Raw genomic sequence first — 24,115 nt, 5'->3', positions numbered from 1 at the left:
GCATTTGAAGGTTTTGAATAAAATTCACAATAGTTAGTTTGCGTTCCAGTTTGTTATACAGTCGAGCTGATGCGTTTCGAAATCGTTGTCCAATTCCCCCTGATACAGATAGCTCGGACATCGGACCGATCGATGTCGTGGGTGGTCAATAACGAGGACAGTTGTGAATGAGTCCAGTGTTCGATGACTCGTTTATGCACATCGTTATCCGCTTACACGCAAATATCCCAATGACCCAAGGTCGATCTCGAACAAAAACCATTTATTGTTCTTTGTGACTGTTGCGTCCATTTCGCAATGAAATGGGCGACGATATCGACGATAGAAGATGGACAATACACGCACAGAAGTGCATATCTTTCATTTAATAAAGAGTAACGCTAAAAATAATCTAATCATTCAAACGATACGCGACTCATTAAGAGATACAATCTTCTTTCAGCGTACAAAGAACGCGTTTAGAGTCATTGATAACGCAAACGATATTCGATTATCGTCCAAAATCGTACCTAAAGATTGAATTAAACAACTAATTAACGATCTATTATAAGACTATCGTGTAAAATAGACAGTGGCATGTGCTAATTTTATAGATTAAATTTACGTATTGGTAATAAAACATTCTTGTATAACACTCTTTCTCTCTCTCGTAGTGTCAATTAATTAACATCGTTCGCGAAAACGTTATTTTTTAACACGAGCTTGTCCAGCTAAACGAAATGGTTAAGCCTGTAAGTATCGCGCTGTCGCGAGTCGCCTCGTTATAGCAGATGAAAACATCGACGGACAGCGGGCAAGTGACAAAGAGAGGGTAGAGAGAGTAGAGATGGGACAACGTGCATGCAGGTTAATAATAATTCGCGACCGGGCCGGCGGTGTCCGGATAAGATAACAGGAAAGGCTGCTGGTAATAGGCGGTAGGTACGGTATGTATTTTGCCCTACGAGAGAGACGGCCGCAGCAGGGGTAGAAGATGAGGAAGAGAGAGAGAGAGAGAAGGAGAGAGAGAGAGAGAGAAAGAGAGAGACAGAGGGACAGGGAGGAAGAGAGAAAGAGAAAGCTAGGCGTGTGCGCGGCGTAGAACATACGCTTCATTAACGGATCATCTCGTGTTAATATCTACTTTATCCCGGGGCTGACCGTATCAGCTCTGGCCAGGCGCGCGGATACCAACGGATACCGACGCGTACCAACGGGACACGCGGCGCGGGCCTGCAATCTACCCTATCTCGTCGACGCATCATCGTCCACCGCTACACCCAGTGCCGTACCGAACAGTCGCGCACCTCTTTCCGCCCCGCTAGACTTTTCTCGATCGCGCGCGCCTGTCCTTCCGCCTCTGCGCACTCTTTATTAACGTATCACGGGTTCGGACATTTTGTAAAAAAAAAAAAAAATAGAGAAGAGAAATAGTTTGAACGAGGTTGGAAAAGTTTAAACTGCGATAAAGATATTTTGGACACCTCGTCGAAGGATTTAACTCTAGGCGATATATATATATATATATATAATGTGTACCGGTCATTTATTTATATAACTCTTCCTTGATGGGATTCATTCAAACTCACATCCATGAATTCCTCGATGGTAATGAATGCAAAAAAAGATGCGATATGGATTTAATATTTGTAATGCTCATCAAGTAGATAGCAAAAAATATCCCTCGCATTTCTATTCTAAAATAGAATAAACATTATTTATTTATACGTTGCTTATATTCCTTTTTAATCGTTTTTCATATATTTATACTATATTAATTTCTCCTTTAATCATAATATATTATTATCTTCGAGGAAGTCGAATTTCCGAAAATGTAATAAAATAAATATACATCTTTATATATCGGAGAAATCGAAATTCCACTGCGGAGCCGATCGCCGTCAGAAATTAAGAAGCACGCATACATGCGTGTGATACATTTCCAACACTTAACTTCCCTCACAATCGAGGGGGTTGCGCGGCGACCGACGGTTTTATCGACAATTTTCTCCGGCGCACTTTCTTCCTCGTTTTTCGCAAGTGCGACATTCGTAACCGTGGAGACTAACGTAGGTGAATTACAGGTGATACGTGCAACGGAGAAGAGGGAGGAGGTCGCGAAGACGAGGGCGGGGGCCGAGAGAAAAGGTGTTCGGGCTCGAGGGTTACGAGCATCGCGGGGCCGCGCGCGCGCCCTGCGACTCGTATAACATCGTAATCGCAATGACGGTAATAACGTCTCGTAAAGTCTTTTTACATAATCAACATTATTCACAATTTAGGGGCGAATGGGCCGCCGGGAACGCGCGCCCGAGAAGATAGAGACGACGGTGGTGTTGGATAATGGGGATGGTGATGGTGGTGGTGGTAGTGTGTAACGACGGTGGAGATAGGTAGCGTAGAGGAATGGCTTGTGCGGTCTCTCTCGAAGCACACAGGATACATCCCTGCCCTCCCCTCACTTCTATTCGTGCGTTCCCTGCTCGATGACGAAGTGGGCATAACCACGTGCTCGCGGAACGCTGCCACGGAGAGGATGGGAGGGATGGTTAGACAAACGAGCCCCTTGTGGGGTGTTCCAAAGGATATTCTACCAACCGACCGTATCGCGGCTGCCCGGGCATTGCTGGCAGGATATGTAATAGTATGTACGTACTCGCGTAATATTAGAGCTCCCTCGTAGTTTGTCTGCTAACAGGGTGAGGGTAGGGGATGACGAGCGAGAATTACCTCCATTTACACGTTTGGTTTAGACGAGACTGTCGGCATTCAATTGCCATCTTGCATTAAGATCTCACCGATAAATCTGCCAATTCACGTTGAAACGTCCCGCGGGGATAATGCTGCTGGAATTATACGCCAAAGACTTGAAAAAATTGTCTTCTCTCCGCATAAAGTAAAATATTCCGTTGATATCAATTTTTGAAAACTTTTTTGTAAATTCTTCGAGAGAGAAATTAATATTAATATTAATAATAAAGTGTCACGACTTGTACGTGTAACAATTATACGGGCATTAATTTTTCGTTCCATCGTTCAATAGTCAACAACACCTTTCAATGTCCGCCATAATAAAAGTTAGTAGGTGAGAGAACGACGAATACGTGCACGCTATAAAAGATACATCGAAATGTTTGTCTTAGGACCGAGGGCTCTAAGCTGGTCAAGACCGAGTCTAGGAAATGGGACTGAATCCGACACGGGAGAGAGCAGCCAGAGGTTGGAGATGGAATAGGTTGGCCGAGCTGGTAGTCAGCTGCTGTCAGTCCGTCCATCCGTCCGTTCGTCCGTCTGTCCGTTCGTCGGGGTCCGCCAGACACGAACCCCACCGCCTTTCGAGGTCGGAGGTGGATACACGCTTTTCTACTTAGCGAAGGGGCACCCCCAAGGGGGTTGAAGGCCGAGACCCACCCTAATTGCGTCCGAGAGACCGGACAAAGCGCGACTCGTGTATGTGTGCGCGCGAGCGCGCGGTCGAAGGAGCGCGGAGGGTTGGCGGAGATCCGGAGGTGGCAGCGGAGGGACAGAGAGACGGTTATGTCCGGGCCAGGCGTTCAGTTCCGGTTCCCACCTCTTGTCCGTCGGGCTACTGCCCTCTGGCGGTCGACACGGTGTACTACAAAGTTTGGCGGACTGAATAAACTTGGCGGCCGACCCTTGGACAACTTGGAAAAAACAGACAACACGATGTGAAAAGGCACGGGGCGGAAATAAAGGAACGAGCGGACACGGTGGTGCGCTCGCGGTCTTCCCGATGTCTGTATCACGCTCCGCCCTTATATAAGAGGATACTACTATTCACTGCACATTCCGCCAAGTGCGAGAAGCATATTGCATACGTACATATATACATATGTATACCGCTTACGGCTACGAGATGATGATCTAACTTTGCCAAATTTTATAGTGTAACATACAATAGCATCCCTTCCCTGTGCGTTCCTTTGTTAATTTTTTTACACCCAATTATAATGTGACGGTAGCTGTTGAAAATAAACATCTGAAAACCAAATTCCTCATCAGAGTCATGTCAAAGTAATGAGGTTTAGCTCAAGATTAACTATACCTTTAAGAATCTTATTATCGCCTTAGCGATGAGAAGGGTGCTTTCATCTCGTATTTCATAGTATTTCTAGACAAAAGTTAGCTGCTCGTGCGTGTACAACGAAGGAGGATCTTCGTTCCTTCTCTTATACAAGACAAGCTACTCGAATCATTGTTCTGACGCTTGAACCGTATCAAATCCGGAAGGCATCAAGATGCCGTCTCTACGCGAGGACACAACATCCACGCGTGTCCGTGAAGCAGCCGTTTCGTGCGGATCGTGTGCCACGACAGGTACACCAGCGCCTCCTGCAGCAAGACAAGAACTCGGATGGAGGCGGAGTTCGTGGTACGGCCTTCTCGTGTATGCTCCTCCCATAAGCTCGCAAGCTGCTGGGGTAGGCAACACAGTTGAACGGCACCTATATGGATCTTGAAGCTTATACCCCAGGCCAGCCTGGCGCACCCTGATGGCAAGTGCCGTAAACGTGTCCGGGCACCTATTCCGCCGCCTGGAGTCAAGGCCTGTGGACCTGTCTCGTCGGTTCGGTGACTCGCACTTGTCGTTCACTCCCCTGCGCGTCCTCGTGAGATCAAGGAAAGTATCGCTCGAAAGTATTAATTCACATTCCTGTGCACCAGCCTTATTTCACATCCGATTGATATCCCTAACGACGCACGTGATGTCTATTGGCAAAGGCAACTTCGCGCGGATACTGATGTGGTGTTTCGAAGCTCATGTAGAGATGCCACGTATAATGTATTAGGGATCAAAATTGAAATTAGTGAATTGAAACAATACGAAAATATTATTGAATTGTGAGTTTCTGGCAGATCTTGTGATGTTTTCTTTTTCTATAATATATATTTAACGAAATGCGCTTATGCTTTTGTTAGAAAAAGATTCCTTATTAGATCTTTATGTTTTATAAATCAATCAAGCACGTTTATATAGATAGATAAATGCGTAATAGAGGGCAGAAAAATAGTAGAGAGAAAACAAGAGGAGAATAGAATAAAAATAGTTTTCAAATTTGAATTGTTTTCCCCGATTTATCGCATTATAGATTTATATCGATATCGGACTTGTTATTTTCGCTCTTGACACGAGTTATAAAACAACATGTATCGATATCCGATCAATGGGTAAAAGTGCACGGAATGAGAGCGAATCTCTCGGTGCACTTATTGCGCTTACCGTGGCGAGGAGAAATAGGCTTTTTTAAATCGTTTTAGAGCTCTGTAGCTGTAGGAAGCGAAGATCAATAAAACAGTGAGAGGAAAAGAACAATTTGAGGGGTGGCTCCGGTTTCACAGCGACGGTGCACGTTTGACGGGTAGGAGAAGCGGAGAGAGAAAGAGAAAGAGAGAATGAGAGAGAGAGAGAGAGAGAGAGAGAGAGAGAGAGAGGACGAGAGAATGAAGAAGGGTGGATGAATGGTGTAAGGTGGGTGGAGATGGCGCGATTCAATTTAAATGAAACTCGTATTAACGATGTGAAATCAGTGAATTCAATTAGGCGAGTTTTATTAATACAACATGATTAATTAAACAATAGGGCACGATGGAGGAAGAAGATGAAGGGGGGAGGCAAAATAAGACCGGGTAAAGGGTTACAACCCTCCAAGAGAGAGCGGCAGATGTTCGTGGCGTCAACCGAATTATTAAATATCATAAGTTTGCGCGCCCGTTGCGCGAACAATCTCCTTCAATAGGTAAGGTATTTTTTTCCTGAACGACCTAACTTGCGAATTTTCGTATCTGTAAATTTTCATGGCCAATATATCGTACGAAAAAAAATATTCTTATTCTGTCCCCAATGGACAGTTTCAAAAGACACGAACAGCAGATGTAAAGATCGTTATTAAACATCCAACAGAGGAGAGAATACATCTGTTTACTTGGGATTGTAAGAGGTGTTTATAAGTGGAACGGGAGGCATCTTTCTCGTCTTTGTTCTTTCGCCGATGGCGGATTTTTCCACGTGACAGGTATACCTCGCTAACCCTCTACTACTCTAAAAACGACACGGATTTAACCGAAAAATCAGCCTTTTGAAAAACGAGCCTTTACAAACTCGACCTAAGAGAATATATATACATAACTTGCGTATTCTATTTCACGCTAGAGAAAAGCAGAATTGTAAGGACACCGGTTCGCTTACTTACGACGAGATTAAACGCGAGAAAGGACAAATAGGGAAGGGGGGAAAAAAAGAAAAAATTCTCGCCTCACTAATTTCTCTGCAACTAGATAAAAAACTTAAGTCTCTTTAATTGCGGCTGACTCTCGTTGGCGTTTTATCGCGACTTTAACTAAAATATCTCATTCTCTTCATATCGAGTCGGGCATACAAGCCACGGCGTTCTAAGGTTTAGACGAACTTTTTCAATGAAGATTATTCCAAAGTCCGCTAACTACTCAGCGCTCTCTTGAGGGTTTGCGCCAACTTTTTTCATTCGCCTAACTTTCCCGAGAGTCTGCGTCGGCGAAGGAGAAGGAGTAGATTGCACGAGTACGAGAACAAGAATATTGGAGACGGCTACATGCTTCGTTTGTTGTCATCTTAAATTTGTTACGACTGCGTCGACAGTGAGCTTGAAATCCGGATTCATAAGAAGAGCTATGCTTTAATTAACTAATTAAATCTATGTAACCGGCAATATTTATTTCAAATTTGAAATACGTTTTTTTATTTTACCTTATTCTTACGAGATAAAGTAGAGATCAAGTTAATCTACTGAATAATAAAAAATTATTATATATATCATAAATTATATAGCCGAATATTGAATAAAATACAATTGTATAGAGCCGAAGAAATGATATCGCGCTACATTAAACGATTAAATTCGCTCGTTTATCAATTAATCTTCATTTACGTTATTATTACGGTAGCTGCAATGTGCTTTTCATGTCGCTACAGCTCGCTCGTTTCTCCATCGAGTAGTCGACGACACGGCCTCTTCCCGAGAAGAGCCCACGCGATTTATCGCTCGTTAGCCTTCAGAGCGGGACCAGTCCACCAGCCTCTCGCCGGCATAATGACTGTAAGAGGTATGCGGCGTATTCAGGCGTCAAAATCCGCGGCCTTACGTTGCCTCGTAATTGGTCCGTCATTCTTCGGCCCGTCAAAATACACAGTGGGGTACAAAAGAAGAAGGAGCTGCTGCTGTCGATGCTCGGCCAAGGACCTGATTAGCGACCCATGGATCCCTCGAACGTCCACGTAAGTCCCCAGTCATGGAAGCGCAAAGTTGGTGGGGATAGTGAGAGTGAGCAGGAGAGGGAAAGAGAGAAAGAGAGAGAGAGAGTGGAGAGAAGGCGATTCACCGAGGCGAGCACCTGACATTCATGACTCGAAACATCGTTTGACGTTCATTCAGGGCAACTTTTTGAGGCAGCCTGTTTTCAGCGCGCGGATCGAATAAGGCTCCACAATAACTCGTGATGCAGGCAGCATGGATAATTGAACGTTTCAGTGACTGCCTGCCACGAGTAATAACGGTATAAGGTACCTTGCATATATATGTCTGATTGCGAGAGATCGACCGTTTTGTGGTGCGTGCGTGTGCGTACGTGTGTGTGTGGTAAGGAGGGAAACGTGGTTAAGGATGCGTGCGCTGGGATATGAACGGAGTTAAACCTCCGCGCGCAAGTCCTCCTGCCGAGGAAATATCTTCATTATCCGTTGACAAGCTCGTCGACTCGTGAATAGAGGTGTGGAACATGGACTTTGTCCGTGAACGAGGGACGACAAAGCGCGAAAATGCGATTGTATCAATATTACTCGTTTCTGTCGGCGTGATGTGATGTGAGCTGCGCGCATATCTCCCCGAGAAGGATGTTTGCGCGCAAAAGTGCGCCGTTCACGAAGGATCACTGCTTGAAAAAAATCTCCGCGACGGTTAATTAACGAACGCGATATATTAACCCGTTCTCTTTATTATCGTCGATGGCACTTTGCGCGGCTGAATTTTTACTTTGGCGGCTTCCAGCGTTCGGCAAAGGCAGACGCATTTCGAATATTGGCAATCAGGGCGTTCGCATTTAATTTCGGAACCCCTCGTCACGAGAAACGACAAACGTTTTGATCAAACATTTGGCAAACACTCGTCGGGCCCGAGCGGGCTCTCTCGCTCGTCTCTGAACCGAAACAGCTCTGTCGTTTCCACAAACAACCGCCGGAGCGAGATGGACCAGCGACGGAGGGAGACGGACAATCGGTTGTTTTGCTACTGTCTGTGCCGCAAAGTCCGCTGGGCTGCATATCTCGGGGCGCTTGCCTCGTCCATCTCTCCAGCGTACTTTAGTTTTTAGTATTTCGTTACACAAGTATGTCTTTATATCTTCTTAATACCCACCCATATAATGTACGTATGCGTATAAAAACGATATTGATATTGCAATTGCTTTTCTTCATCTTTTCCTTTTTTCTCTATGACACGCTCGAAAGAATATACAATTCGACGGATTTATAATTACTACGCGTTTTCTTTTTTATCAATGTTGATTACAAAAGAAAAAGTATTCTTTATGGGCAATTACGTTGCTTATGGTTGCAAATATATACATATAAACGAAAACAGCGCGCGTTTCAGACACGAAAAAAAGAATGCACGTTGCCACGACTTGATACGGGCTGGCAATAAAGCGACATGCCGTTGTTACTGTAACTATTAATTAGCAGCCGAGCCACAGCGCCGTCGCTCACGGGATCAGCGCTTCAGCGTAGTATAAAGGGTCCGGAACATATCGCGTAGTCTAAATGGAAACGTCACGATGATCGTGTAAGTGGCTTGTCTAACATTTTGATTAACACGTCGGTTGCCGGCAAAACGAAGGCGGAAAGCTGCAAAACGCGAAAGGGGCCCCTCCCTCTCTCGCCCCCCTTCATCTCCCTTATTCCATTCTCGTTCTTTATAGCGCGCGTACAGACGCAGGTTGGTATTAGCTTGTCGAGGAGAAGGCGGCTGTCACTCAGCCCGAGCTCAGGTATCCCGAAAGACCGTCTGGCTGTGTCAGAAGGTGGATACGCGAGGCCGGGGCCATGTGAATCGATCTGTTAGGAACATGTTTACACGCTACCGCCTCTCATTTCTACCAAGCTTCGACCAGCCTCCTTCCCAGCACTCGTCTCACGCGTGATTTTAACAATCTATTCATTGCTAAATCGAGCCGACCATTTTTTCCCGGCATCCTTTCCTTATTGTAATATCCTTTAAATAATATTTCATAATTTATATATATATATATATGTGCAAAAACACGCATACATATTCTTCTTGCGAACAAAACAATTTCTCGGCGAGCTCCATCGTTACGAGTGACGCAACTCGACGAACGGTCGTTCGCCTATTTCCAAGGCGAGCTCTTACTCCGGCGTTGGGCCAAATAAGCACAGTTTACAGTCGAGGGTCGTGGGGTTCATGACGTTACTTATGCAATGTAACTCGACTCGACTCTGAGAGAGAGGAGAAGTCGCGAAGAGGACGGGGAAGAGGCGCCCGCTGAATTCATGCCCTCTTAGAATACAACCCTTGTGCGGAGAAGGGTCGCGGGGAACCCTTATATTACTTACTGTAGACCCGGATCAGGAGAGACCCACTCGGCCCCTTTTATGTATGAAACCCCCGCGTATAATACCCTTCTCTCTTGCTGGCATCGCGCGCGGGGGTGGATCCGGATTGGTCACCGGTAGTCTTCTCAAATTACCCGTCGTTTAGAACTCGTTTCTCGCCGGTGAGTGCAAATGCATACAAATATATATGCTGATCGCGATCGTCCATCCGATATAAGGGGCGCCTCCGCATAAGGGGCCTCTACCCACGTTTGATTACACGTCGACTGATGTTTATCCGATTATATCGAACGGATCTCCGAGGAGAGATCCGCTTCGCGGCGTTAATCGCGTCCGCAAAGTCGAGAATTGACTGAATAAAATAAAAAGTCGCGTTATCGTACAAGATATTTTGCACAGTTGAAATCGCAACAAGCAGAAAATCTCGCGTGTCTCTTCTTATTCTCAATCGTAGACGTATAATTATCGTGATTATACCCTCATCGACCGTTGTACGTATTGTTTTCTTTCGAGAGTGTGGCTTTTAGACCAGTCGTTTTCGACCGGTCGCAACTTTTTACGGTATCGATCATTTCGAGAAAAGAAAAAAAAAAAAGAGATTCAACGGAATCCGGTGAATCGGCGCCTTGTCGACAGCTGCCTCATTCTTCGGGCTCGGTCCCGCGTCGCGGAATAGAGCAACCGGAGCAGAGCGTTGACGGGAGAGAAAAGAAAGCCACGAAGGTGGAAAACGGCTTCTTTGACAAATTCGATTCGCGTGTCACGGCACGCGGAACACGGCGAGAGCCGGAAAACCAGGAGGGTTGTTCCGCGCTCTCCCGCAGTCGCTAAATCAGCTAAATGGCTGAAGCGGCGGAACTCAAGGAGGAGGAGGGCTGAGAACCTGTGTAACGCGAGGTGTGACAGGCGTGGCTGACGCCATCGGTAAAATCTTGAATATTTGATGCCGCGCGTCTCGCGGCTGCTGCTCCGCCGCGTGATATTGAGAGCCGCGTGAATTTCAAGCGCGTCTCGCGCGGAGAAAATCAAGTCTCATCGCTCGCTTCGGAGAAGAAAGAGAGGAATCGAGTGTAGGAATACCGGATTGTCTGGCGCGTCACCTCTTATCTTCGTTACCCGTCATCGCTCTTCGTTCTCCGCGCGAATTATTCAACGACTTTAATGCTGCGCATACATCGCAAAGGCTGGATTGATATTTCCCGACTCGGTATTAATTATTCGCATCGGTACACAACGCACGGGAATTTAATTATAGAAATTACCGCCTGGTATCGCAATCGGACGTACATTTCTGAGCGTTGTGATGTTTACCATGAAAAAGAAACACGGCAGTATTCCTTTCCTTTCAGCATCGTGACATTGGGTATAATTCGCGAACGATCCTCTTCAGATACCAACAATTTGGGAAACTGTCACATCGGAGAGTTTATCTCGCCCTCGATAAAATAAAAACATTCACGTCGAGAGAGGGAAAATGTTTCGCCCGTTAATTCCCACTGTGTACACCTCGAGCTCGATATTATGAGTCATCTTGGAGACGCGAAACGACCAAGGGTGATAACAATCGCGTTAACGTTTTTACGACGTGTGTTGAAGCGAATCGGGCGGGATACGCGAGGAACGATGATTGAATTAAGCGTCTTAAAACCAGGGATCGTCATTGATGACCAGCGACGAGGACGGGTCGTTTCCGACGATCGCGGCCTTTGGTGCTTCGCACGACAAAGCCGGACCTACATATTGGAACGGAACTCGTTCCACGACTCCTCCAATTAATCATTTTACGAGCCATAGACTCTCCCTCCGTCGCCTTCCCGCCGTCGTCTACGGTTCTACAGTTGCGTTTGTCGCCGTTGATTTTGTCGCGGGAAGAATCGCCGGAGCGGTATAAAAAAAGGAGCAAAAAAAACATAACGAAAACAACGCGACGTAATTTTTATTGTTGAATGCCCCGACGCTGGCCGTGACACGTCGAACGAATTAACAAGCTCGGCTCGGTGATTTCCGACGGTACATCAACAACGCCCACCCAACGCTCCGATGTTAATGCGTATTAATGTCGAGCGTGTAGAATATTCGCTTTACGAGTGAGTCCGCCGTGTGTAGGTAGGTAACAAGCGCATTTATTTATGGATCGCCGGAACGCCCGATGAAACATCAATGTGTCCGAGTGAGCGCGAGGGAGAGAAACGCGTTCATAGACGACCTGGCGAGAAAGCTAGAGAAAGAAGGGACGAGAAAGAGAGACGGGACAGAGAGGAGCGGGGAGAAAAAGGGACGGCGATATAGAGAAAGAGGATGAATAGGCGCGGAACGAACGTGTTTGTGAAAAGTACGAAATCGTCGGTTGATAATGGGCGCAGTTTATCAGACCCCCTCCCTCTCTTTCCGCCAGAGCCCCTGTACCCGGCGCTCTTCCGTACCAGCGGCAATAGCGGGCGCTTTCATTGTACACGCGGCCTGCAAACAATAATCATGACACGCGGGATTGCCCGGCAATGACAATGGAATTGATGAAATATCGATTGCGCGCCCGGACGACACCGTATAATTGTTTTACAACGACTCGAGCGCCATCGGACCCTGCCGATAGAACCGCGATGGCTACGTAAAATCGCTCCCGAACGAATTTCCAGGCGAAACGATATACGCGCGCCCTCCGCACCCGTTTTACCTAACGGTGAAAAGAGAGAAGGACGAGAAATGCGCACGCGAGAATAACTGAGGAAATTATTACTAAACGAGGGTCTACTTTTCATGAAAGGAAAATCAATCCGATTGGAGATTATGTCATACGTAAATATTTTACGTACTTTTATAATAGCCCTGTCTCATTTTCTCTCAGATTGCAATCTGGCGTAACGAGAGCAAACAATCTAGTTTTGGTTCCTCGATAAATGTTACTTTGACAAGTATTTCAATATCACGGATGATAAGTCTCATAGAATAGCGTAGTAGGGTTTAATCTCCTCTGGCTTGAGATTTCAGTGTAAATTCGACGCCAACATTAATCGCGCGCAATTACTCGACGTGTCGCGTCGCGGAAACGGTCTCCGAGACACCGGTGTGTCAGCGGACTGACGCGGGGGGCAATAATCTTGAATCTCATAAGCAACGTGTGTCACACACAAGCGGGATATGTTGCGGGAGAGCGGGCGGTGTCAGCCCCGTCTAAGAACAGGTGGTGCCTAAAGGGCGAGGAGATTTGTAGTTTCATTAGGCAGCGGCTGCTGCTTATGACGCTCGGGCCCCGGGTTGTCTACAACCACTTACATCGCTACTTACCTGCGTCGCGTCGTAAGTAACCTCTCTCTCCCCCAATTCGGCTCCGTTGAGCCACTTGCAAGCCTAGTCTAGGAAAACGAGCAAGAAACGCGCTACGTGCGTTCAGTTGGGTAAGTGCCATCAAGGACGAATTATACGTGATTTAAGCAAATGCGCAGAAATAAAGCCTCCCCGCGAGAAGCGAAGAGAAACGATTTTACACGTAAATAATACACGTTGTTGATTACGTCAATCTTTTCGGGCTCTTTCGATCTCGAAGATCGATACGAGAAATTGATACGGAGATCTCGACAAAGTGGCTCGATGACAGAAAGGATAATCGACTTCTCCAAAGTTTATATTACAAATAAGACGAATAGCGAGAGATAGGAGAGATCTAAGATTCTGAAAAAGCAGCAGTTTGGAAGTTGCCGGTTTCCCAAAGCCGCAAGATTGGCTTCCGGGGGCATCGGAAAGTTCGCGCAATTGCCTCTCGGGGAGAGGGGATTCTAAAGAAGTTTCCCAAATTGCGCGACGATCTCGTTGAAACGACATTCGCCGGGCGTGTTTCAGACCCACGAGCGGCTCTGTCGAAAACTTTTGACGTCGGTGTCACGTAAGGTAGGTAGATACGCGTGACGTGTGTATCCGGCATTCATACATTCGCACGAAAAAGATGCAGATGGTGTTCGCATAATACGAACTCCGGGGTGGCAGCTGCGCGGATATATAGACGACGGATTCTCTCGCGGCTCTCGAATAAGCTCGTCGTTCTATTCTAACACAGAGCCGCAGGACATATCATTATACGATAGATATCTTGAAAACTGGCATAAACAGATTTACGACCAAAGTCCTCTATCTTATACAGAAAAATAGCTAATACCGTCTAAAGCTCCGCGCTATATTTCGCTCATATCGTTGCAAATTTTTGGATATCCGATAAGTATTGAAATATGTATGCGAGGGGATCGTGTGCTCCGATATGTATACGCGATTCGATTCGACCGCAGGAGCGCGAAAAACGTGTCGCTCGAGACAGATGTTTGGAGTAATCACCACGAGTTTTTTAAAAACGGATCGTTATATCTGCTTGTCTCTCTCTCTCTCTTTTTTTTTTCACGCGAACGTGCCCGAGACTCTGATCCGCGGATCTCACCGAGTAACGCAATCGCGACTCGGTGCGATGGCAAAACAGCCGCTAGCTAACTCGATTCACCCTCCGTCCCCCTCTCCCCCTTCCCCTATATCGCGTCGTTGCGACGTATCGACTACGTAGATGTGCCGGACGTGTTTCTGCTCGAAAGCGCCGTAATTACGGGTATCTTTTATAGGCAGGAAGAAGATATTTATACAGCCGACGTGCTGGATGATCGAGGAGGCTCTCTCGCCCCCTTCCTCCCTCCCGAGAATGACGCGACCTTTTCCCTATCAACCGGCGGTGAGATGATCCACGGCCGATCCAGCCAGATCACGACTCTAACGCGGTGATATTTTTCATGTATGCTCGGTATGTTCGGTAAATTAAGCGTCCATTCAACGCCATTCGACGCTGAGAATGCTCCTTGCGTTCATGACGTTGTTTGCTTAAAGGTACAATGCTGCTGGTTGCGATATAAAGCGTCATTGAAAATAACTGACTCGGTCGGAACATATAGCGAGATAACAAAAGCAAACAGCCTGTATAGATTGAGCATTCAGGGGAGGGTGTAAAATGTAAATCGAATTTATATATGTATAACGAGTATACGATGTATAATGCGCAAAATGTGAAAGTTATTAACTGACGCCTCTTATATTCTGAGCTTGACGATCTTGAAGCTTATTTAACTCGAATGTTGTCGTAAAAAATCTAACCGTTCCATCGTAGAGCGAGTGGAATTTTACGCGGTTCTTTTAAAGAGAGGGAGCCGGAGTCAGGAAGTGATAAAGAACGCGCGCGCGAGGGAGAGCGAGTTAATTTCATAGCTGATCACCCCGGGTAATCCAAGCCGGGGCGGGGGTGGTGCCACTGATGCGGAAAACAAAGCTGCAGGGTGCGACGCGAGTCACCCTACCAAGCTTTTCCGAGTCGTACGTCATAAGTGCTTCCGCGCTAGATTCATCATCTTAGCCGGGCCCGGCTTCCAGCGGTGTTATCCACTTTTTCCACCCTTGTCGACGACGGTAGACGGGCACGGTGACGGGGATTATTCTGCTTGAACCGTCCCAAAATCTTCTCCTCTCCAAGAAAAGGATATTCTTCGCGTAGAGAGGGATGAGAGCTCTTCTCGGAATTTTTCTCTTCAAAATAGAAATTTCTCTCTTCCCTCTCTTAATCGCTCTTTGATATCCAATAATATACAGTTTCTTGTTTTACACGAAATCTCGGCAGAGTATGTACTTGTATATTTTTCACAATTATACAATTTTTTGGATTACGAACCTTATATAATTCTTGACATCTGTTATATCCGCGATTCAACAAATGCTTTTTTTTTTTTGCGCGAATGGCGCATCGACTAGCGACGACATATTCAAAGAGGTCCCCTGGAGATGGCGCGTACAGGGGGTAGGAAAGATGTGCGTGCGTGGGGTGTGACTCGCGTACACGCCACAGGACTCTAATGGTGGCTGCTTACGAGTTGATTTATTTATCGGAGTGGCGATACCGCGCGACGAATCCACCCTAAGAGCACGCCAGATTAGCCCGGGGCCCCCGGTGTGTATCTTTCTCGCGGCTCTATGGACGCATAATAGACACACGTGACAGACGAGAGAAAGAGAGAGAGGGCCAAATGCAATAAAGTATACTCGGGGACGCGTAAAAACGAAAGGCGGACGCATTTCGCGAATGAAATCACGTATACATGTCCGCCGAATAATCGAAGACGGGCGGGGTAGGCCAATTTTTTCCCATTAAATCGCGGGCTCGAAGCGAAATTCGCGGGAGGATGATAGATCACCGATACAACGGCAAGTGTGTAAACGTACCTCGCGACACAGCAATCGGTCTTGGGAACGAGCCGCTTGATATCGGTATCACGTTTCCCGTAATCTCCGGTAATCTCATAAATAATGCGCGCTACGTGCGCTCCGTCCCGTATGAAAAACAAACCCGTTTACGTGCCGGCGCACCAAATTCTTGGACTGGTCGACGATCCGAGACGGGGGGGGGGAGGGTGTTGCGCCTTCGGAATCTCGCCCGCGCGAAACTGCATGTCGCGCGACCTTATCGGCATTGCACGCGCGAATATATATCGCGAGAGAGAGAGAGACTCGTCCTGTTATGCGCGAGATCGTAATCGAAATTCTATTTTCTGTCCCGCATTGTGCGAGTCGGAGCCCAGGTAAATCCCGATATACGTTCGAATAAAATCTAACAATGACCGGCCCGATCGGGGGCTCGCTCACTTTTTCCCTCCCCGAAAGAAAAAAAAAATGGCTTTTCGCCAAGCGTGTGTACACAAAAGCACGTGTACAATCGTGCAGCGAGATGCGGAGACGCGGGCGCGAATGACCGCGTTATCTATATATGTGTATATATCTGGCTGGATATCTCGATTTTCATCCCCTTTGCCCGATGGGACCGCTGAAAAGCGCGTGGACGCGGGAGTGAGAAAAGGAAGGAAAGAAGGGCGACGAGGGGGAGAGGGACGAGTTCGCAATGCGAGCGGATTGACCTCGCGATTTGACGCTATGCAAACGGCTCCAGCCAATTATCCGCAGTCTCCCCCTTTTTCGGATTTTATGCCCATTGTGTACGCCGACCCCTGTGCGCGGCAGAGAATGCACATCGTGTATTCATTCGGCTAAGCGTCCTCGCTGCATGGACTTTCGGTGTCGCAGCGCGTGTCGTAACAGGCGTTATACAATCGGACGTCGATGCCGTGTCTCGACTGTTGTGTGATTGTCTTCCTTTACAGCTTTCAACTCTCTCCCACGATATCTCGTTGAAATTATAATGCCACATGTGGCACGGCGAATGGGATGAATTGGATCAAGAAATTGGCAATTCCCGTATCGGAGGAACTACGAGTCGTTAAACGCGAGGATGGCTGTGAAAAGCGCTTCGTGTGTATATTTATTCCGTGTATACGTATTATTTTGTGCATACAAATATGTAGTAGAATAAATATATAAATTGAGAAATTTACAGGTTTTATCGCGCTGTCTTAAATTGAATTTGTCACTATCGCGATATCAGCGAAAACGATTCGAACCGACGTGTCTTTAGATTCGAAGACACGTCATGCTTGGCGACTTTGGAGGTGTCAGTCTACTTTCCCGTTCTGCTATTCAAGATCCAGACGTTCCCCTTTCCCTGAAAGGACACACGAGTTCTTGTCCAAATCCTTTCAATGCATACATATGTATTATGTACACAACGAACACGCGGGAGCGCCCAAGGGGCGTGCAGGATTTCCTTGTCACAAAAGTTATATGTACTTGCACAAGAGAGGAAGAGAGAGAGGGAGAGAAAGAGAGAGAGAACAAAGGAACCATTTTATTATGGAATGGTAACACTTAGGCCTACACGAGCCTCCTTCGTCTTTTGTACCGTAAAAATATTTTCTCTCTTTTTATCGTATTGTCTGCTAATTTGCGTTACTTTTGCGCCACTAATGGACCCTAAGAATAATCTTACTCAAAATGAAATTTATATAACAAACAGAAAAATCAAAAAATATAACTCTCCAGACTTGGTTTGTACAAATGATTATAGTGTCGTGCTTCGATAGCTTTTTTTTATATACGAAAGACATTGTTCATTAATTATTTGAAACATTTAACTGCGGTAAAGTTATAACTAGACGCTTGCCCAGAGGCAAGAGAGCCAGGTGGAAAAAAATGAAAATTTATTACGACTCTCTTTCTCTCTCTCTCACACACATACACACACACACACACACGAACACTAGAGTGTTATAGAAACGAAATTTCACCACAACCTCCGAGTATGTTCAACATAGTCGGTATTACGGCTATTTTATTCCGCTAATACTTCGTGCTCGTATCCTTATTCGCGCTTTTATTCATGAAAATATTCGCGAAATGCATACGCGTACGTATACACGGTATATTCTGTATTCAGGCAAAAACCTGAACGTCAGTGCTAATGAACAGCACGACGAGGAAGGCGAGTTTCGCTCGGGAAATACAACGTTTCGCGCTGTATCGCTCGCATTTGATGATTAAATATCATTGCGTCGAGAGATAACGAGAGATTTCAGAATTATCGCGTTCTCTTGCCTTGATTCGCGCGTAAATTTCCAACCGGGAGGAGCGTACACGGAAATCGGGAGAAACGCGGAGCGAGTTGCAAAAAAAAAAAAAATAAAATAAAATAAAATAAAATCATTCGCAACACGCGGCCGTTTTTGACACGTATCTCTTCGGGGACCGGCGAACTCGGCCGGATTCGCGCCTGTTCCAAGAGTCGGTGAGAGTCGGTCCGAGGGTGAGCGGGAGAGGGGGGGGGAGGGACGGGAGGGTAGCGTGGACGAAACATGGACGTGTCGACGTCCATGTCCTGTCGCGTATTTTCTCGCGGCCGCGGGTAATCATAAAACTCGAGCCGCCCGCGCGTTTTATATATGTATAAAACTGAAGCGGTGCACTTTTCCGACCGGTGTACATTCGAGTCCTCGCTTTGAATACAGCGCCCGGAGGACGGCAATAAAGAGTTTTGACAAACGGGCTAGACGCGACGCCGCCCGCTCGCTCGCGCGACGCCGGGCGTCGCGTCGCGTCGCGTCGCGTCGCGTCGCATCGCGTCGCGACGCCACCCACGTACGCCGTACCGGGCGGCGCGCGATTGTGTGCGTAAATCGCTACGTGCGCCGCCGCCCGGCTTTTTCATTCGGCCCGGAAAAACGAATGAACGTCGGCCGTGACGACAAACGGCGGGTACACGTCGGGTACATGAATACACGAGCGGCCGTTTGTACATTTCGCTCGCTCTCCGCATACTGTAGCCGGCAGTATATTACGCCGCGCTGCGCCAAATCGTCTTCGGGAGACGAGGTCGCGAATCGTCGAGGATCGCGGAATGACTTGAAATTTTGCGCGACTGTCCTACTTTATCAGGCGATTTTTAACGAGAGAATCGTAAACATATATATCGTTAGAAATATTCACAATTTGACAGATGTCAAATTTATAAATAAACGCGGAAAAGCGCGGGTTATTTTTTTCCGGAGGACGCTTCCAATTCGCAGAGTCGAATGATCTTTTTGATAGAGGAAAAATCGCGCTGCGCCGGCTTTTGTAATTGCTTTCATTCGTCGTCGGCACGAGTCACGCCAATGTGTGTATGCGGGAGGAGAGGAACACTGTGCCGGTTTTTATTTTTATTTTGTTGGGAAAAACAAATGAACGTCGGCTGTGGCGACAAACGGCGAGCGCACGTCGTCTACATGAATACACGCGCGAACGTTTATGGACCTCTTGCTTCTATTTCGTTCTCTGACGCAAATTATGAGTACACCCGTTAAAACAAAAATTTTTATCGCGCCTGTAGAAAAAAAGAGAAAGAGCGATGCATTTATTAACGTTTTCGGAGTAAATTCTCCAAGAATAATAAAAATTTAAGAAATAAAACGCCTGGATTAAAATACGAGCGAAACAATAATTAACTAATAAATACGAGAGAAATTTGTAAAAGAATTAAATACAAAAAAAAAATATATATGAAAGGATTCAATTTAAAAAAATTAAATAAATATTCTCGTCTCATTAAATCTTTGTACAAATCACGACACGTCATCATATCATGTCGGAAAATTCATCAACGCGTACTCGCGTTTAATATCCGCCGAATTTCCATCGATGGAACAATCAGCGCATCTGCGACGAAATTTTTGCTATCCAACATCAATATACACGCTAGCCGAATGATAACACGTTGTATCACACTGGTACATGCATACATGCACACACACACACACCTACACACGACCATCTCTCATCATCCGGCGTGGCGGTGACACTTCACCCCGCACCCCCGGAATCATCCAACGATGAAGCACTCGATTACTGCATTAACAATACTACTAATTCAGCAGTGTCCCGCCAAAGCCCCTCGCGCGCGAGCTCTCTTGAGCGGGGGCTCGGATTGGAATCGATATCATATCGTTCGCAGCATCCGTCCGGTCTTCGGTCACGAGTGTGTGTACACGGCTTTCAGCGTGGCTGGCCGACACTCGTTTTCCGCCGGGCCGTTTAAAACGGTTAAAACGACCGCACGACCGATACGTCATTCCATGATGTTCACGAGCCGGCCGTTGGACGCGCCGAACACGATCGCCGGCCAATCGTAATCGTTGACTCCCGATTTCCACTCGCCGCCGCGGTAATGAAATCGTATCGCTCGCTACCGCACGTTCAATCACCGCATTTATTCGATATACCTACATCGCTTTTGCGCTCTCGCGTGCGTATGCGACGTATTAATTTCGACCCTTCTTTTTCAACGAAAATTGCCATTTATTTATTAATACGAGGATGCAATTTGTCAAATTATTTCTCGTTTTTTTTATCTTTAATCACTCGTTTTTTCGAACGTTTTGTCTATTTTCAATGAGAAAAGAATTTTTAAATTTGATTAGGACGCGTAATTTTACCTGTCGGATCAAATTTTCCATCGCGAGAAAATTTTTGATACTATTTTTCATGTCTCATTGCATTTTTGTTAACAGTACAATAAACCATTTTTATGATAGAATTTTTAATGGAATTTTTTTATAGTTGAAACACAAACAGAATATAATGTCGAATATGTGCTTTATCAATGTCATCGTATCCATTACGTATTTTTTGAATAAGGTTGAACACTAAAATATTCTATATATGACGTTTTATAAATATTAATATCAGTACTTCAAGAAATAGCAGCAATATTCAACTTTAAATATTTAAATTTAAATATATATATTTATTAGAAGTGAATAAAATTAATGACATTAAATTGCACATTCTTTCATTTTATGAGGCATGTCTTATGCATTTACTTGCATAGCTATATTTAGCTATGTGCGAATTGATATTAAAATCTTACTTTTCGCTCAATTCCAAAATCTAACATTTGGAAATTTCTTTTAACAAATTTGATTTTGATTTAACGTCAACATATATAATGCGAAATTAAGAACTAACTAGTTAATATTTTATTTGAATGAGGACTCACCGCATCCTGCTCCTTATCCTGCTTCGAAGTCCATCCTCTTCCATTCTCATCTGAAAAATTTTAATTTTTTTTATAGTTGCAAGTGGGAATTTTTCATACTATTACATATTTACTTATTTTTCAGACTTGTTACTTGTTTATAATATATTTTTTAATAGGTATGTCAATTTATAATTACTGCATTTAAATAAATTTTAAGATATGCACATCATCAAGTCTGCAGACACTATATTCATAAATATCCAATAAACTTTTCTCACCGAAAAATCAAATTCAAATGTACGATATAATTTTGTTCAAAATTGTAAAAAATGCTTTCTTTATTATTAATTTATTATTTTAATATCAAATATATTGCTCTTGTAAAATAATTTAAAAATAACTGAAAACTTATTTTACGAGCATTGAAAAATCATATTTTCCGAAAATAAATTTAGAAATCATCTTAATAAAAATAAAAAAGTAAAAAATAAACAACATAAAAAATTATTCATTCTTTAAACATTTTATACTTGCAATTAAGAAATTGGAGGAAAGAACAATTAATTGCATTAACATAATTTACTCTTAAGCGATATGAGCATTTTTCAATCAATTTCGATTAACTTTCAAGTTTATTTAATATTTTTGAAATTTTTACTTTGAACGATTAATTCATAATTAATTAATTCTAATACATTCATTTTTTTACTCCCTACAAATGTTTTGAAAACGGAAATGTTAAGTCAGCACTCGGATCTTTAATTTTAATTTCAGTTTCTTGGTAATTGGTAGGAGCAATATAATTGGGGCAGTTTAGAGCAACAAATGAGCAATAAATTAGCATTTAATTACGTAATTACGTACGAGTTTGATTTCTCGTGGCCAAGTTATAAAATAGAGGTAATATTTTCCTTCGTTAACCCGAGGACGCCTCTTGCGTAACAAATACGAGATACATATACATTGTAATAAAAAGCGGAACGCGACGCGGCTCTCTCCTCACGCGTCGTAAACCGGCGTGATGTATATATATGTGTTCGCGTTATGGTCGCGCGGTTGAATCAGAGATAGGTAAGGTAAGACAGGTAGATAGGTGTAGAGGTACATACATCAATTTCCGCGGATATTTCTTCGGGTAACGCGTAACGTACGCGTGGCACAAGACTTTACGTCGATATAAAGTCGGCGAGAGCAGCATCGGGACAAGAGAAACGCGATCGTATGGCTGCTGTGGGTCGAGCAGTGGCGTTCCCCGCTTCGAGGCAATGAATACGAATAGGTTTCGAGATACGATCTCTCTCGGGATACGCGGCGGTGGGGTTAAATTAAATGATTTGCATAAGTAGGTGGGTGTCGACACCGGCAAACATTGACAAACGCGTGTGCTGCTGCAGCAGCACGCTCTCTCTCTCTCTCTCTCTCTCTCTCGCTTCCTCTCCGTCTCTTTATCCGCCATCTGAGAGGGGAGATCTGTATATATATGTATACGCCAGGTTATAAGAATATATTATTACGAGTAATACATACAACCGAGAGTGTCTCTCGGCGCGTTCTAAAGCAGTCGTCAGATAAGAACAACGAGCGCACGGGGCGACACGTGTCGAACGGAGTGTGGGTCACTGATACAGCCGTTTGCAATTATCCTACACGCGTCATCGCGAAAGCCGCTTCTCGATCGAGAGAATTCGTAGCAACACGCCGCTGTTCACTTTAAAGAATATAGCTTAAATTAATTTGTTCGAAATTCGCCTCCAAAAAATTCAAGAAAATCTTAAATCGAGAGATCTACGATCGAGATCTGTCAAGAAAATGACGGGAGACGGTACGGTTACCTTTGATCTTTCGCAGAGTAACTTATGTTTTCCTCGGTCTCTCTCTTTCTCTCTCTCTCTCCCTCTTCCCTCAGGCGTAGTGTTTACCGTTGTAGCGACAACGGGACGTCACGTGTCGATTCGCATTATTACTATTTGTCGAAGAGAGTATCGCGAACGACGAGGAGGAGAGAACGCGGTGGGTCGACCCTTCGTGTGGGAAAAGCCAGCGCAAACAAAATAAAATAGAGATAGATAAAGTAGCGGGCGCGAATATCGTAGGAGACCCCCTTCTCGCAACTTCCCTTGTATCTAATCCCGGATTGACTCGTGTCACTTATTAATATTTTATGCAAACACCATGATTTACGGCTGCGCGGAGGCATTACCTCGTTGCCCACCCTTCTTCCCTTTGGAAAAACCGATAACCGCAGACCCGACAATGGCCTTATCTCCCTGTTATCGCTGTGACGAATGACACTTGCGTCTTGATTACGGCTTCGGAGTGCCTGTTTATGAATTCGTCCGTACGGAATTATTAATTCCGCCATTCGGGCGACGCGGCTTTTGTTTCGTTCAACATTTATAGATCCAAGATTTTCCGTTCTCGACAACGTTTAAAATAATTTACGCGTCCTGATCCTCGCAACGAGTGATTTTCCCATGAGAGGCAAATTTTCTCAGAGAGAATTCGGACGAATCTTTCTTCAATACCGTGGCAAAGTGGCCCACGTACGTTATTTTCAAAGCCTCGAGATCGAAGAATTTTATTCACTGTTATCGCAATGCCGGCAAAACCATTCTGCTTTCATCTCCTCTCGTCCCCGTTCCTCCAAGATTCTCACCCCATCGCGCGTAGCGAATCACCGGTACGAACGCTGATGGGCACGGGGGACGGTTGGAAAAGGCGAAATCTGCAAGCCAAAACGAATCAGAGTAATCCTCCTTCGCGCGTTCTCGAAAAGCACCCCTTCCCCTTTTCTCGCTCGACTCGGCGGTTCGGCTACGGAGGGGGAGGAGGACGGAATACACCCTACATCCGGAAAAAAGCCCACGACGGTCGATGAGCATTCCGTAAATGGATCTCCTTCTCTCTTTCTCTTTTCACGCTTCCGTCTTTCGCAGGAGCGGACGATGTTTTCTTTCGGGCCTGAAGCCAATCATTTTCTAACAAATGCGAAAATTTAATAGAGTAAAATAAATCAAGTATTCTCATTTATTTTCTCTCTTTCTGTTTTTCCTTCTTTATATATCATTCTTCATAAATTAACAAGGATTTGAACGAAA

General features: G+C 45.2%; 1 long non-coding RNA gene across 2 annotated transcripts in view; it reads right to left on the bottom strand.

Annotated features, from left to right (window-relative positions):
• LOC109610103 overlaps positions 1–24,115 on the bottom strand; it is a 149,462-nt gene that overhangs the window by 63,928 nt on the left and 61,419 nt on the right. For both annotated transcript variants that reach the window (XR_003122752.1, XR_002192617.2), the window contains exon 2: positions 21,036–21,085. This is a non-coding gene — a long non-coding RNA (uncharacterized LOC109610103). The remainder of the gene's footprint in view (positions 1–21,035; positions 21,086–24,115) is intronic.

This window comes from Camponotus floridanus, unplaced genomic scaffold, assembly GCF_003227725.1.
Source record: "Camponotus floridanus strain SB8 unplaced genomic scaffold, Cflo_v7.5 scaffold20, whole genome shotgun sequence".
Classification (NCBI taxonomy): Eukaryota; Metazoa; Arthropoda; class Insecta; order Hymenoptera; family Formicidae; genus Camponotus; species Camponotus floridanus.
Note: the sequence above shows the minus strand (reverse complement) of the source record. Positions and strands in the feature narration are given on the sequence as shown.